This window comes from Sinohyriopsis cumingii, chromosome 15, assembly GCF_028554795.1.
Source record: "Sinohyriopsis cumingii isolate HCF-2022 chromosome 15, ASM2855479v2, whole genome shotgun sequence".
In the NCBI taxonomy this organism is placed as follows: Eukaryota; Metazoa; Mollusca; class Bivalvia; order Unionida; family Unionidae; genus Sinohyriopsis; species Sinohyriopsis cumingii.
In genome coordinates, this window is record NC_142975.1 from 107,820,412 (window position 1) to 107,836,200 (window position 15,789).

A 15,789-nucleotide genomic window follows, 5' to 3' on the forward strand; every position below is an offset into this window, starting at 1 on the left:
ACTAATGTCGTTATATCGTCCCGATTTGAATGCAGCCACTTTCACTTTCGATGTGAATATAGTCATAATTAATAAATGCATTTCAACCAAACACGTTCGTAAAGTTCTTAAGTGTCCGCAAATTTTATTGCTAAAAATCGTTCTTAAGTGTCCGCACATTTTATTGCTAAAAATCGTTCTTAAGTGTCCGCAAATTTTATTGCTAACAATCGTTCTTAAGTTTCCGCACATTTTATTGCTAAAAATCGTTCTTAAGTGTCTGCATACTGTACAGTGTATGCAAAGCTTTAAGAAAAAGTCGCCCCAAAGTGTATTCAGGATCTAAAATGTCGGAAAACTCCGGGAAGTCTCGTCTGAAATGTCTACATGACTCAAAATCCACGAGCACATTCCATAAGATCAGCAGAAATGTCTGCAGTATTTACATTGACCCCAAACATTCAAAACCATTTATCAAAGATGTACTTAGGAACAGAATATTTGCAGATAGTCCTTACATGTTCGCAGAAAAAAACACCGATGAAACATGACGTTCTTTTAAGAACGCGACTTCGTCCCATTTGTCGGCTACATTCTAAGTGTCTAAAAACTTCATAACATTTTGTTAAATAAATAAATAAATAAATAAATAAATAAATAATAATAATAATAATAATAATAATAATAATAAGGACTTTGTATAGCGCTTAATCTTTAGAAGCTCTAAGCTCTTTACAACATTAGACAACACCTATAAGATGGTGTCAAGCTTATCTCTAATGGTTTGTACTTTGTCATGGAAGAAATTTGCAAACATTATCCGGAAGGTCGACTGGAGAGAAAGTGGTTGGAAGTGGTGTAGATTTGTTTCTTGACATTAGCTTGTTAGTAATCTCGAAGAGCTCTTTGCAGCTGAAACTTTCACTGATCTTAGTAGTGTAGTGGGATGATTTCGCTGCATGGACTATATATTTGTGACATTCTTCTTAGCGGCTTCATAGATTTGCTTATGAATAGTGAGTCTGGTGGAAAGCCAAAGCCTCTCAGCTTTACGGCGGTCTCTTTTAGCAGTGCGAAGCTGGTCTCTAACACTGCTATACCATGGAGAACACTTTTGAATTGATATTCTGCACTTGGTAGCTGGGGCATGTTTGTCAAGCAATGAACGCAGTCAGTTATCGAGTTGTTCTGCAGTAGGAGGTAAGCAAGTTGTTAGGTTAGCTTGGATGTCGTGCATTAGTTTGGTTCTATTTATCATACGGAGGTTTCTCGTAGTAGCAGATAAAGGTAGAGGGTTAGGGACTGATACGTCAAGATGGCATATAATGCAGAGGTGATCTGATGCAAGGTCATGGGATACCAGGACGAACCGTAGAATGTTATCATCAGGTCTATGAAGAATCCAGTCTAAAATGTGACTATGTTTATGGGTGGGTTGGTTAACTGACTGTTTGAGGTTGAAAACATTAGTAGAATATATGAGTTCTGATGTATGTGAGTTTCCGGGACAGTCAAAGTGAAAGCTGAAATCTCCAAGAATAATCAAGTTGCCACCTATCGAATTTCCATAGTCCAAGAGATTCGGAAACTGCTCCAAAAAGAGAGAGTCAGCCAGCTTGTTTTTTCTACTAGGAGAAGGGCGGTATAGGCAGAACAAATAGACTGACCTTTGCTCCAGTGTGAGTGTGGTTTGGACTAGTTCAAACGATGTGTGGTTGAAATTGAATGTTGTGGTGTGGTTAAGACGTTTTATCATGGAGTTCTTTGTGATGACAGCAATTCCACCTCCGCGAGATATACAGGGGAACGACTTGATAGAGTAACCAGTGGGTGTTAGATCCGCACACTTGGGCTCATCGCCTGGTGTTTTTAGCTATGTTTCTGTCAGGAAAAATACGTCTATATTCTAATCGTTGATAAAATTAACTATTTCTGTACGCTTTTCCGGTGGTCCTACTGACTGGGCATTGAATAATGCAATGCGCAGATGTATTTATCGGACAGCTGACACAAAGGTTGACGAATTAATAGGGATTTGAATTAGGTTATCTAAATTAACGGTCGATTTGTTTTTTAATTGTTGAGCCGAAATAAGGGAGATAACTGGAATTCTTCTTCCTGTTCTACGCCGGCCAGCTTTGAAACTAAGTTTCTTTTTTCGCTTCTGTTTGCATTTAGGCAATGATGAATGTAGTCCCAGTTCGTTTAGTCTAGAGCACAATGTAGTGTGGAGAGCCAAGGAGTGATCATTTAAAGCAATTAATGAGGGTCCATCGTAGCATAAACGGGTTGACTGGCGAGTATCACGTGATGGCGGTTTGTTCAAAGACAGCTGAGAAAAAGTCTAATTGTTCTCATTTCCAAAACAAAGAGATGAAGAAACACATACGAATTTAACAGCCAATACATAATGAACACAATAACGAAGATGAAAACAGGCAACAAGCACAAATATCATGAAAACGGCACTAAAAAGCGGAACAGCTGCTTCAAGCCGGTTAAGCGATAGCGGCCATCTTGTATGAATCCCTCTACACACCTCTTCAAATGGATAGTATGTAAACTACAAGTTTAATACTTAAGTGTCATTACACTTGTCAGCTATATTTTCACTTGAATATGCAATGCTTTGATGTGTGATTTTGTTCAGACATTAAAATAGTTATTCAGACCTTAAAATAATAGTTCAGACATTAAAATAGTTATTCAGACATTAAATAGTTCAGCCATTAAAATAGTTATTCAGACATTAAAATAGTTATTCAGATATTAAAATAGTAGTTCAGACATTAAAATAGTTATTCAGACATTAAAATAGTTGTTCAGACATTAAAATAGTAGTTCAGACATTAAACTAGTTATTCAGACATTAAAATAGTTATTCAGACATTAAAATAGTAGTTCGGACATTAAAATAGTTATTCAGACATTAAAATAGTTATTCAGACATTACAATAGTTGTTCCTTTGCATGAGCATGAGCAGCAGAGGAAAATAATAGACTGAACTTTTCTCTGATACAGACTTTACCTTACGTGTTAGTAGACTCCAGAAAATAAACACATACAAATAAGAAGAACATGCACTTTATTTTCTTTCTCATTTTTTTTTTGGGGGGGGGGTACATCTACTTATCTTTTCCCAAATCAAAATATGTGCGGTCGGCCTATAAAGTTTCATACCACAATGGCACGAACAAAATAATGTTATGGGCAAAATGATATTTTATAAGCAGTTTCACGTGATTCGCAGAGTACTGACAATGATTTTCATACCATCAACATTAACAATCTTCGCATGGAAGTCATGTTAGAAAAAACTACACCGAAATACACCAAATTATATAGTGTTTTGCTTTGAGCTGGCCTTAAGAATGAATTTGATATGGCCAGGGTCGGCTCCAGACCCGGCCAGACTATCTGGCGCCCTAGGCAACGTTAGATTCTGGCGCCCCCCCCCCCCACCCCCGGAAAATATCAATTTCAGAATTTACAGACAATAATTTTTTTTTTTAAAAAAATGCGCTCCCTGAAATCAGCGCCCTAGGCGGCTGCCTAGTTTGCCTATATGGTAGCGCCGGCCCTGGATATGGCGGAGGGATACGTTGAGAACGTCAGGCCGATACGTAATCATATGCCATATCAACCGATTTCTTGCCCCTGATTCAATACAAAACACGTATGCGTTTTTGAATTTAATGCATAACCCCTTTTAATGCTTTGTAAATATTATTAGCTTTACTGTATGTCTGAAATTAAAAAAACTAGCTAGGTTTAATATCAGCTTGATTCAGTGTATCTAAATTTATCTACGCACGGACGTGAAAGAATGTAACTAATTAGTACTAATATGGGTGTGTGATACGATATACAGATTAAACAGCTGTATCGAACGCCAGATCAAGAATGTAATATTAAATGAGTGTGTAATAAACTGTTTGATCAAGTTTGATCAAGAAAACAAATTCGGTAAGCAGAGTATATCCAACTTAGCGAATTTAATTTTTGTACCTACGTTGTTTCGTCAAGAACATGTAAATATCATCGTGTCCATCCTGTTGTAAAAGCCACATTCCCCAAGAGTTTCATAAAATGTGGACAAAAGCAAACAAAGTAAAAAGTGTAGTTTAGTGTACCTATGTCCATACTCACAGAAAAAATCCATTGCTTCTGTATTTTCAACATGATTACACCGCTTTCTGCATTTTATAGAAACAGTTGAATTTTCAACTAAAACATTCTGGAAAATAATTGTTGTCTCTGAGGTTAGGCAAATACCATTTGCGGTAGACGTGTTAAACTAAACAGGCATGATTTTAATGTAGTTGTGTATAGTATAATGTGGTTTCACATGCTTTAAAAAATCCTTTATAAATTGTATTTGTTGTTGAACTTGTTGGACTAAGATTTGTTTTTTTAGGGTAAGGGTTTCCATTCATGATAGCCAGCCGATGGCATTGCAAGCGGTCTTCGGAAAGAACGACACGATTAACCTGATAATTGTTCATTGCAGCGCCGCTGCCAATTTTTCTGCCAAGTATTGTAAGTATTCCGGCCAGTCACTCGAACTGGGTTTTTTTTTAATCCGTTCTTTTACATCGCCGTAGTCAGGTTTATGTGTCTGGGATAAAGGTGGCATTGTGCCTCCTGTGATCGCGAACACTATCGTGCTTATGATAAAACCGAATACATTAAACATCTAGGCGATTGTGATGCACGTCTTTGGAATTGTGGTGAATTGTTTGCAAAGTTTCGCTTGGTAGCCTTTTGACTATATGGAATTACAGATGAAGCTCCTTCTCCATAACCGCACGTTGTTCTTGTAACTGCTTGAGCTCTGTTTCATCATGAGCTCGTTCTATGGCTTTGTCGTATGCGTCTATGTTGTGTATAGCTTCTACGATTGTGACGGTATTATTTGAAAACGCACCTTCGTACGTTTGAACTGCCCTATTTAGGTCAGGGATTTATCGATATCTGTAGGTACTAAACTGTGCTAGTTCCTTGACTGTGAGCGGTTTGTCTGAGGTGTTTGTTTGCGCACCGTGTCCCCAGATTACGCTGCGGTGAGGAACTCGGGATGTGATTGTGTCTACTGCCCTGTTTAGGTCATGGCTTTATTGATATATAAAGGCACTAAACACCGCTAAACCCTTTACTAAGTGGTTTGTCTGAGGTGCTTCTTTGCGCGCAGTCTCCCAGGATTACGCTGCAGAGAGGAGCTCGGGATGTTATTGTTCTACTTTGGCAGATGACACTTTTTGAGCTGAAGAGAGCTTTTTTCTATATTAGCCGATTTCCACTCCTCTTTGAGACCTGATGCTTATATGAACTCAACCCCACCAACTCTTGTAGGTTGGATGGGAACAAGAATTTAGGTTGATTTTCCAAATCACAGAAATCCAGTTATGTCCACACCTGCTAGGGTGCCGTCATTCTTTGCTATTAACCTAAGATTTTAGCACTTTACTATCTACTTCGTTTTAGGATACTCATCAAACTCTGCTTGGCAGTGTCTTTCAGCTGATGAAAAATCTCCTTGTTGCCAAACGAGTGACACCGAGCTGCCGCTGGCCTAAGAGGGGGTTTGGGTCATCAGCTCTTCTGCTGCATTTACTTGGCGATGACTGCTGTTTCAACTGATGGGCCTGTTTCAAGGCTGATGGGCCTTGCAAGGGCAAACATCTAGCATTTCAAGATCAAAGCCACTTTCAGCAATGTTTTGCTATTAGCTAATTAACGATGCACAATTATTAAAGAGATGACACATGGACTTCAGTAGCACACCAAACTTATTTGGACTTTGGACTTGAAAACAAGCTCTGCACATTCCGCTTCTTCCTCCTCTCGCTGTATCACATAAAGAGGGCACAGAGTACAATATTTGTGACTAATAATTCAAGCGTCGTAGACTAAAACCAGATGCTTTTGGTCAGATTTCCCAGCCTTGGCAGCAATTTCATTGTGCCCGGAACCGCCAGGTAGGCACTCACAGTTTCTCTGACTGAAGGCGCCGGTTGACTGCAAACTATTAATCGCGAAAAGCCATCGTGTGTAAGATAAGTGTCAAGATCGAGAGTAAATAGATAGCATGTTACATATATCTGATTTAATTCATATTTATTTTAATTTAATTGTTTGTCAGTTTTAAATTTTGTATTCTATTATATGCTATTATAATATAAATGTATTCACTGGAGATGATATTTTTTCAGAAAATCAGTTGACCTGAATCATTCTTTCGTAAACACCATGTGTTGATCTAAATCCCGACTTTGTTTCAAAACAAGTTTTATTTTATTTTAAAATGATTGGTTTTCGTCAGGGCCATTTTTGGTGTACGCGACATAAACACGATCACGTGACCACCCCACCCGACCCCACCCCTTTCGATTTCGCAATTACGGTTTTTGCATTACTGCGCATTTGTTAGTTTTAATAGAGATGCGTTGCGAGAGACTTCTCAGTTTTGGGCTTTTTACACTGATGTCAAAATTTAATTTCGATTTCCAACACCGGAAGGCCATTACTTGCATTTCTACAAGGAACTGTAGATAAGCACAGTACTGACTACAGCATACACCATCGTCATTCATCTTGGAGTTTCCATCAGGATTCGAACTTGAAATTATTAGAACATTTATTTTTGGATTTGTTTCTATAAACCCGTAATTTCATATTATTTTTATTTTTACAGAAGTTTTCCCCGAAAATAAATTATTTGTTAAATTTTAAAAAGCTTGTTGTTTTAACTATTTCTATGTTACTGTTTATTCCAGCATAAACACGTAACAAACATGTAACGAAAACGACAACATTTGGATGTCTACAAAGGTCTCTGGCTGACAGCAAAAGAAAGGATAAGCGGGTATACCAGCGCATCCAAATTGCCAATACTGACGCCAACAATGTATTGATTCGATAATTTATTCATACAACCCTAACGCTGAGCTAATGTGGCCACCGGCCTGATTACTGTTGTTATCGATCAACGGCCATGCAATCTTAACGCTGTACATCTTCGGCCATTCGTCTTTAAACTTTCCGACATTTTCTCTTGACACTCAAGAAACAGCATAGCCGGATGTGTATGCACTGATGTCGTACAGGGCGGAGTTCTCTCCAGTGACCCGGTATAGATCTTCCGTTTCGATGCTTAGAAATAGTCTCTCTGCGTCTATGTACAGGATGCGTGCCCTGTACCTCTACCTGGCATTCACATTATTGTAACAGAAGTCATACATCAGGATCTTGCTCAGATCTAAGATCAACATTTCATTGTACATCTGGTGCTTGAGCTTAAGGTTTCCCGTTATTTAATGGACAGCAACGAGGTTCCCACCAAAGGTTTTCCGGGTCTTAAACGTTGGGTAGCAACCAGGCGGTGCAGCTTGTCTTTCTCGCCTTCCAGTCCCATATCAACAAAGGTCTGCTTTTTTCAGGTTTTCCATGGTTTTCCCAAAGACTGAGCTGTTCGTCAGCTTAAAGAAGTCCTTCTCAAAGTCAGTCTATGTTTTGGTCTCGAGATCAGTTTTGAGCTGGATTTACTGCACCATCTATTTGCTATGATTGCTATCCATTGTTTGGCGTATGTTGGTGACACGTCTAGTGTGTAGCTTGTGGTTCCAGTGATGTACTACATAACGGTCTTTTTCGCAGGCAGGGAACTAGTTTTGTGTACTAGGAAAACTACCCCACCTCTCAAAAAGTTTATTGAATAAACCACACCGCCAGTCGCTCAGAAAGTTCACTAGAACGCATAGTACCACTAGAGCTAGCGGGAAATTGCTGTGTGTGTTATGGAGCTCCTCTGGGTACTCCATGTGGACCCAGAAGATGCAGCCTGTGTGCGTCTTCAGCACATGTAGGTAGGTTGACCTTTTTAGAGCCGCTAGTTGGCAGACTCTGCTTTTATGACTCAGCCATAGATATTGTTGGTAAGAAGATAGGTTATTTAGCTGTTTGGCTTTCGCTCTCGTAGTCTGTGCACATCGGTTTATTCGGCTTCACATTGAGCTGACTAACCATCGAAATGTCACGGTTTCCTGTCTCAGTAAACTTGTGTATATCCATGTCTGTAAAAAGCTCGATCGTAACACCAGATGTCTTCACTAGGATGCCCCAGCTTATTCCCGGAGAGCTGTAATAATGGGCGGAGTCGATCCCTTTTGTAAGCGAAGAGTACCGAACGAATCAAAACCGTCGTCCAGCAGAAGCACGTCGGTTCTGAAAGATCTCGCGGATATCTTCTAGCTTCGCCTCCTGATACAGAATGAAGGTCTCCACAGCTTCCTCTCCCCGACAGAGCAACAGTTACTTACACTTTGTCTCAGCAGAACACTATATAGCTCAAGGTACATGGCACCTACTCTGCGATTTTCTTCGCGTTGCACGCGTTCCGCAACGAATTTCCTGCTTCTACGTTGAGCGGCTCTACAGGCACGTTCATTGCCTCGAAGTCCGCGTATATTATGAGTATGTAGAACGCGCATCTGGCAGTGGTGTTTTTGACATGAGAGGATGTTGTTTCTTGGTTCTGACAATGTAACGCGCGTTGGGCTTTTCACATATACTAAAACAATCTTTAGTGTGTCCTTCCAATAGGTTGACCAGGCTAAAGACTTAGGAGCAACAGAAGCAGAAGCGTTTCTTTTCTGTGTTATGTTTTTTTGTGTCTATGCAGCTCGAGTTTTTATCCAAACAAAGTGGTTCATTTCTCCGTTTGTTAGGGCGACGATTTCCAAGCTGAGGCGCTCGAACTGCCAATATCGTTTACCTTTCACGGGAATGTCGACGCCATCAAAGCTTAGCTCTCGCATGTGCTTGTCTGGCCGTTCAGCGTGTTTATGGTTTGCTGGGCATGTGGCCATCAGAATAGCCTATTTAAGCAGCTTTTGTCGGTACATTTGACATTAATAGAGGATCGCCGACAAAAAGCACTTTGGCGCTAGAATGTAGTTCCAGTTTCGGCAGTACTGATCCGGAATAGGCTGACACTTTAATGTTTTTTTTCTGACTCGAACTTCTTCTTTGTAGACGCTAGGCTGCCTAACATTGACGTCCGGTGCCCTGGGCCCCGTGGCATTAATAAATGCGTCTGCATCGAGACTGTACTTTTCTAGCACTTTGGCGGGGTAGTCTCCCACAATCTCGTCGGCTTTGCCGTGCTTCTCCTTAAAGGCCGACAGCCCGCCATGTGGAGAATAGTAAATGGGGTCACCCTAGCCTCAATGGGAATTAGCATTACAGAGACCCCTGGGTCACTCTAGCCTCAATGGAAAATTAACATGGAGAAAAATCGTGGGTCACTCTAGCCTCAAGGGGAATTTAACATGGGAAAAAGTCTTGGGTCACTCTAGCCTCAAGGGGAATTGAACATGGGAAAAAGTCTTGGGTCACTCTAGCCTCAAGGGGAATTGAATATGGGATTTTTTTTTTTTAAATTTTTTTTAAAAAAGGGGTAGGCAATTGAAAAGTCATTCTCTTTTCGAGAAATATGGGTGGCCCTGAAAAGGGCCTTTGGGTTCCTTCTTCTTCTTCTTCTAACTCCTTAACTTCTTCCACCAAGTCCTCACTTTTTCCATTATTCCTTTCTTCTTCTTTTTCTCCTCTGGCATCCAGTCTGGATGGCCCAAGGCTCTAAACTTTTCCTGGACTTTGATCCAATTCTGATTTAGCCTTTCAAAATCAGCCTGTTTCTTTTTGTTTTCCTGATCTTTTCTTTCTTTATACCATCTCTCTTTAATCTTCTTTACCTCTACCTCCATCACTTTTCTCATCAACTCCTCTCCTTTCCTCAGTCTTTCCTGACCTCTCTCCACATAAGAGCACTCTGTCCCATGTGACATTTTTTCAAGAAAGCACCTGACTTTGCTTGCATTGTCAAGTTCTTCCTTTAGGCTTCCCACTCTGACATAGGTGGGATTTATCATACCTCTCAATCTCTTTTCCTCCTCTTCTATCATTCCTGCTATCACTTCTTTTGCTATGTTTAGACATTTAGCGTAGTCCAGGTACTCTGCTATCTTCCATTCTTTTTCTAGTCTCTCCACTACATAGATGCCATCCATAATCCAGTTGTATATATGTACCAAATTGTTGAACAAGTCACTTGCAACCACCATCTTCGTTTTTATTATTCCGTAGAATGGTTCGAACATCAAACCTTGTGGGTTCTTATAGTGAAAGCGCGGACGTGATGGAAAACATCCCCTCTAAAACATAAAATTGATCTTACCTAGATCATGACCAAACATCGCGCGGACGTGAAGGAAAACATCCCCCCACTTTTCTCATTTCATATAATAAAACCCAAACTATACTCTTCACATACGCTAAGAAACAATAAAGAAACTACTATTCACACAAACTTTACTTGAGCAGTTACAAACACTCTCACTATTAATAAAGAGTTAGTGTTTATATTCACACTACTCTACCTACACACATTGGCAAATTGATAGTTATTTCTTTTCTTGAGTATTGTGTAGCCCTGAAAAGGGCTGTTTTTTTGTTTGGAACTTCATGGACACCTTGTTAATGGTGGCACCTTCCAGGCCTGGCGCCGCATACACATCTTGTCCCCCAGTTGCTTTTTACCTTTTGGGGGGAGAGAGCGGAGGCAGGATATGTGGCTTCAGAATCCCAATTTTCGGTTTCTGGGATTCTGAAATTTCTTCTTCTCTCCTTTTCCTCCTCCTCTTCTTTGTATCTTCTCTCCTCCTCTTTGTATCTTCTTTCCTCCTCTTCTTTATATCTTCTCTCCTCTTCTTTGTTTCTTCTTTGCTCCTCCTCTCTCATCCTTCCTTCTTCCACAATGGCCTCCGCGGCCAGTTCGTTCAACAGGCGCCTGGCATATTCTAGATGAACATGAAGTTCCAACAGTTTTGCCAATCTCGTGTTCATTTTTGGTGTTGATCAATCAACAAGGGTAGCTAGACTGCCGAACGAGTTCAATTTATAGTGAAAGCGAGGACGTGAAGGAAAACATCCCCCTAAAAAACATAAAATTGATCTTACCTAGATCATGACCAAAAAAACAACGCGCGGACCTAAAAGAAACACTCACTCACTTTTTATGCTACCCATCACTATTTTAAATTTTTTTTCATAAATCACTTCAATAGACTATCCACATACGCAAAGCAATCCAATCTAACCCCAAATATACACCTCAAACACCAAAAAAAGACATCATTTTAATCTACTATCCATACCAACGTACTTGAGCACTTACAAATACAAACACACAAACACATACCCTCACATTTTTAAAAAAAGAGTTAGTGTTTATATTCACACTATTCTACCTACACACATTGGCAAATGGATCGTTATTTCTTTTCTAGAGTATTGGGGTAGCCCTGAAAAGGGCTGCTTTTTTGTTTGCTATGGCAATCTTTTTTTAGTTTCTAAGAATGCGATGTCCTCTGAGGATAGACTTTCTGGCGATAGGTCTGCTTCTTCGGAAAGAGAAGAAGAACTCTTTGGTGTCGATACGACAATCGACAAAGCCTCTCTCAGGTTCAGGTTGCTGCTGCTGCTGCTGTTGTTGTTGTTGCTGCTGCTGTTGCTGCTGTCTCTGAAGTCTGTACTTCTCTGTCCATTCTTCATTCTCCCTGTTCACTTCTTCTCTGAAGAGCTCTTCTATCAGGTCTTCAGTGACTTTTAACATTCTCACATTCTCTATTTCTTCTGGCTTCGGTATCAGACTGTGTCTGACCCTATGCAAATTCACGTAGGCTTCGTTGAGCTTAGCTAGTTTGGAGCACATCTTCGTAGGAGGATGAGTCGACAATGGATGGTTAGACTTGAAACAACCCCGATTTTTAAAGTCAAAGCGCGGACGTGAAGGAAAACATCCCCCACACGGTTCTCGAGCCGCAACGTTCAGTGAGTGTCATGAGAGGGATAGAGAGAAGTCAAAGAGCATGAATCAAACATTCTTATAGCCAAACAAAAGACAAAGGCATTTTTTTCAAAACACAACATTTTTTATTCAAAAATCACTTAACACTAAACAACAACTCTAACATTTTTTAACAATAATCCAACATGATAACATCAAACATTTTTTTCAAATTGACAAACATTTTTTTCTCAAACTGACAGTCTACTTTAAACAGGGCTGACAACGTTGTGAATGAAATTGTGATTTCCACTGTTGGAAATTATTAGGCCATTGATGGACACTACGTTTCCTAGCTTGAGACAAAAGATAAGCATAATGGTCACAAAACCATCTATCTACTTTCACATCGTTTCTAGTAGAAGAACGAGGATCAAAATGACTCACTAAATGTTCTACGGAATAGCCCAGGCTGCGATGATGCAGAAAATACACACAATATTGTCCACACACCAAGGAATCTGTGCCTTGTAATTTCACATTATTGAATCGGGTGGTCTGAGCATTTCTTCTCATAAAGTCGATGATATCGTCTTCCAAAGGGGGCAATCCGTACAAATCGAAATATTCCACACATCCTTCTTGAGGAAAGTAGACGGCTACCCAGTGGGTTCCTGGGAGATGACTGTCGTCCGTCTTGATCACGTAAGCTTGATGGTGTTGAGGTTTGCGATGAGGGAGTTCATCTTTAGCACAGACGACAGGATTCCAAGAAGCCGTGTACGAACTGTGGTTCAAAAGGTAATAAAGTTCCCAGGTATCCATGTTTTGTGTGGTTTTTTCTTCTTCTTCACAGGTAATAATAAGTCGTCAATTCTATCCTGACTTTTTGCTTGAAAATGTCTGACAAATAACCGTTTCTTCGTTTCGTCTCCTCACTCTGATTCAGGAGAGCTTCGATACGATGGATCTCTTGAGTGGTTAATGGTGGACAAGAATGTTCACGCAAGTCTTTATACCACTGGTGCAACACGTCTTTGTTCGAGATGAGACTCCAAGCTTCGTCCAGATACTCGTCCAATTTTTCTTCTTGACTCAACATCAGGCATTTATCGTGTTGAATTTGACTGGGATGATCGTTTTGACATCCATAGCAATTTTTCTTGATCAATTCCGTCATTTTTTCGACCAAGTGTTTGGCAAAACAGGAAACTAAATGGGCTTCTTGTTCTGGCCATCTTGACTTCATCATGATCACTTCTTCCACAGTCTCCTCACATTTCATGTCCAAAGTTTCTTCACTAGGTAAAGAGGGATAACAGTCTTCCATGACTTCTAATAGTCTAGGATGACTTCTCTCAAACTGTTGATTTATATGGTATTATCAAATTCTGCATACAGGATGACGTCCACTGTGTTCTCTGGGGGTAGTGGTCTCGCAAACTGAATTTCCACACGAATCTGGCCAGATTTTATAGGGTGGAAATGTCTCTCGTCGCTGCCTTGGTCTGGAGTGAAATCGAAAGCCCACAAAGCATAGCCTCCTGCATAATCGTCGTACGTAATGCCGTGACTAGTGTTGGTTCCTAACTGTCCGGTAGCTTCGTACAGGGACAAGTACGATCTCAAATAATTCTTCGCTGCTGCACCAAAGTTAGGCTCGAAAGGTCGGGTACACAAGGTCTTGCCATCACGACTGACTTCGACTTTGGACACATTGTAATGATGAAAGTTGAAAGGATTTTCGTTGTAGGCTCCGTTGAAGGCTGAATTCTTGACGATACCAACAATCAAACGTTTGGGTAACTGTCCTTGGAACAGATGATCTTCGATCATGGATCGCTGTCCAGCAGGAATGGTGAAGGTTTTCACTTCCACGCGTCGGATCGGATACTTGGCGTTCGTTCTGCTCAACGTCTGACTGATGTCGTTACCTACTTTAGGCAACACTTCCACACGTCGCACGTAGAGTCTGGCATCTTCGATTTTGGTTTTGTAAGTGGCATCATTAGCAGCCATCAAATGGAAAGCGGCACTGCTGCGATTCAGTCTCAGGCGGATATCCACCCCGTTCAGCAAATACTTTTCTTGCAACCACATGTCTAGATGCAAGCGATCCGTTAGTTCTAAAACACAACTTCTAGCAATTTTAATTCGTCGTTCTACAAATCCCGATAAATTTTGAGCATCCCCAGCAACTGTAATGCTGTTGAACCTAGTCGCTTGGTCAGGTTTCCATACCACGCAAGCATCCAGGTGAGTGTTCTTGGCTTCTTTTCCGTACGTCAAGAGATTTTCCAGGTAGGCTCGATAAGGGTAAGTATCCATGCTGCTGCTGACCAGTTTGTTATTCAAGTACAAGTCCACTTCGCTAAACAAGGAATGCATGAAATTATTGACGGGAGCTACTACATCATCATCGGCTAGGTCAGCGTTGGGTGGTTCGATCACTTTCACTTTTAAGTATAGGTAACTGCTATTCAGATCGATGTAATCTTCGGGCTGTCCTTTGATTTCAAACTCGATGGGAGCGGAATCGGTTAATGAGGAGACCGGGTGAAATTCCACCCACTGGGATTTTTGCTTGGTCATCATGGTGGGGGGCATGGCAAACATATCCAGTTCCGTCTTGGAACAAGCACATGACTCTCGGTGCATCATTTTTTTCTGTGTCTCAATAATCGAAAACGTCTAAGTCTCGAACGGTTTTTCTTTTCTTGGCCTTTCTAGCTTGAAGTCTGGTGAAAGGGTGTTTTCTTCGTCGTCTCTTTCTGCCTTGTCCTTGCTGAATGCCTGATTCGGTAGCGTGCAGGGCATTTATTGTTGTGTGTCTCGTCGGCCTAAAATGTCTTTACCCGTTTGCAGCAAGACATTTTTGCCAGCCCTCATGAAGGCTTCTTTAGGGTTTTGTTTGTCGATGATGACATTTTGGAGAAATTCTTTGCCTTGCGTCAGTGCCGCATCTTTCAAGGCGTGCAATCCGCGTGTCACCATCGGTTTCAACACCGAGGCCACCGAACGAAAGGCCGATTTTAACATGTCTCCTAGACCGTGTCCTCGCTGTCGAGCAACCCCTCGGTACACTGGATACATGACTTACGAGTCGTGAGAGAACCGTTTTCGAAAATGGAGTTTCACCGTGACTTTTCCTTTGGTGAATGGAATATTTTGTCCCAAATCTCCTTTTATAGTAATGTTGACCGTGTCCAAATACGACTTGCTGACCGGCAAATAGTGAGGATGGACAAATTCGCGGTGGACGTGGTAAGTGTTTCCACCTTCCTCGTCAGCGTTCGCGGCAGAATCCACTTTGAAAGGAATGACACGCAGTAACGGCACGGAGGTGTGTCCCACCACGTTGTACTCTACCACATCGGAATACACGAACATCAAATTCAGTCCTTGGTTCAGTTCTACCGGGGTACGAAATAACTTACTTAAAGACTCGTTGTCGTAAACGATGGGTAATTCGTTGTTGTTCATTATGGTTATTCTCATGTTCATGTCTCCGCCCAACATGTCAAACAATTCAGGACAAAATAAAATGGACATGATTTTACTCCGCTCAAATTTCATCGAGAAGCGACGAGCTACTTTGTGGTACTCCATGGTGACACTTTTGTTGTCATGCTCCAAAGCTTTCCCAAACACGCCATTAAACCTGGCAGCTATGGTGTTGACCAAATATTGACCACTAAAATAATAGCCTGGGGGAATGAACAAGTGATAGGTGGTGGAATTTTGTGTACGAGTTTTATTGTCATAGTTGACTTTCTTATCCAACTCCTGTTGCAATTGCTCGTCATGAACTTCCACATGAAAACAATTTTGATTGGGAAGGACATTGAGGACTTGGGTCGGGTGAATCATTTCTACTAAAGCCACTTCCCAATGGGCTTCGTGATCCAAGGGGATGGCCTGAGGTAATTTGGCCGTGTAACAGCACAACGTGTTGTTGGGAAAC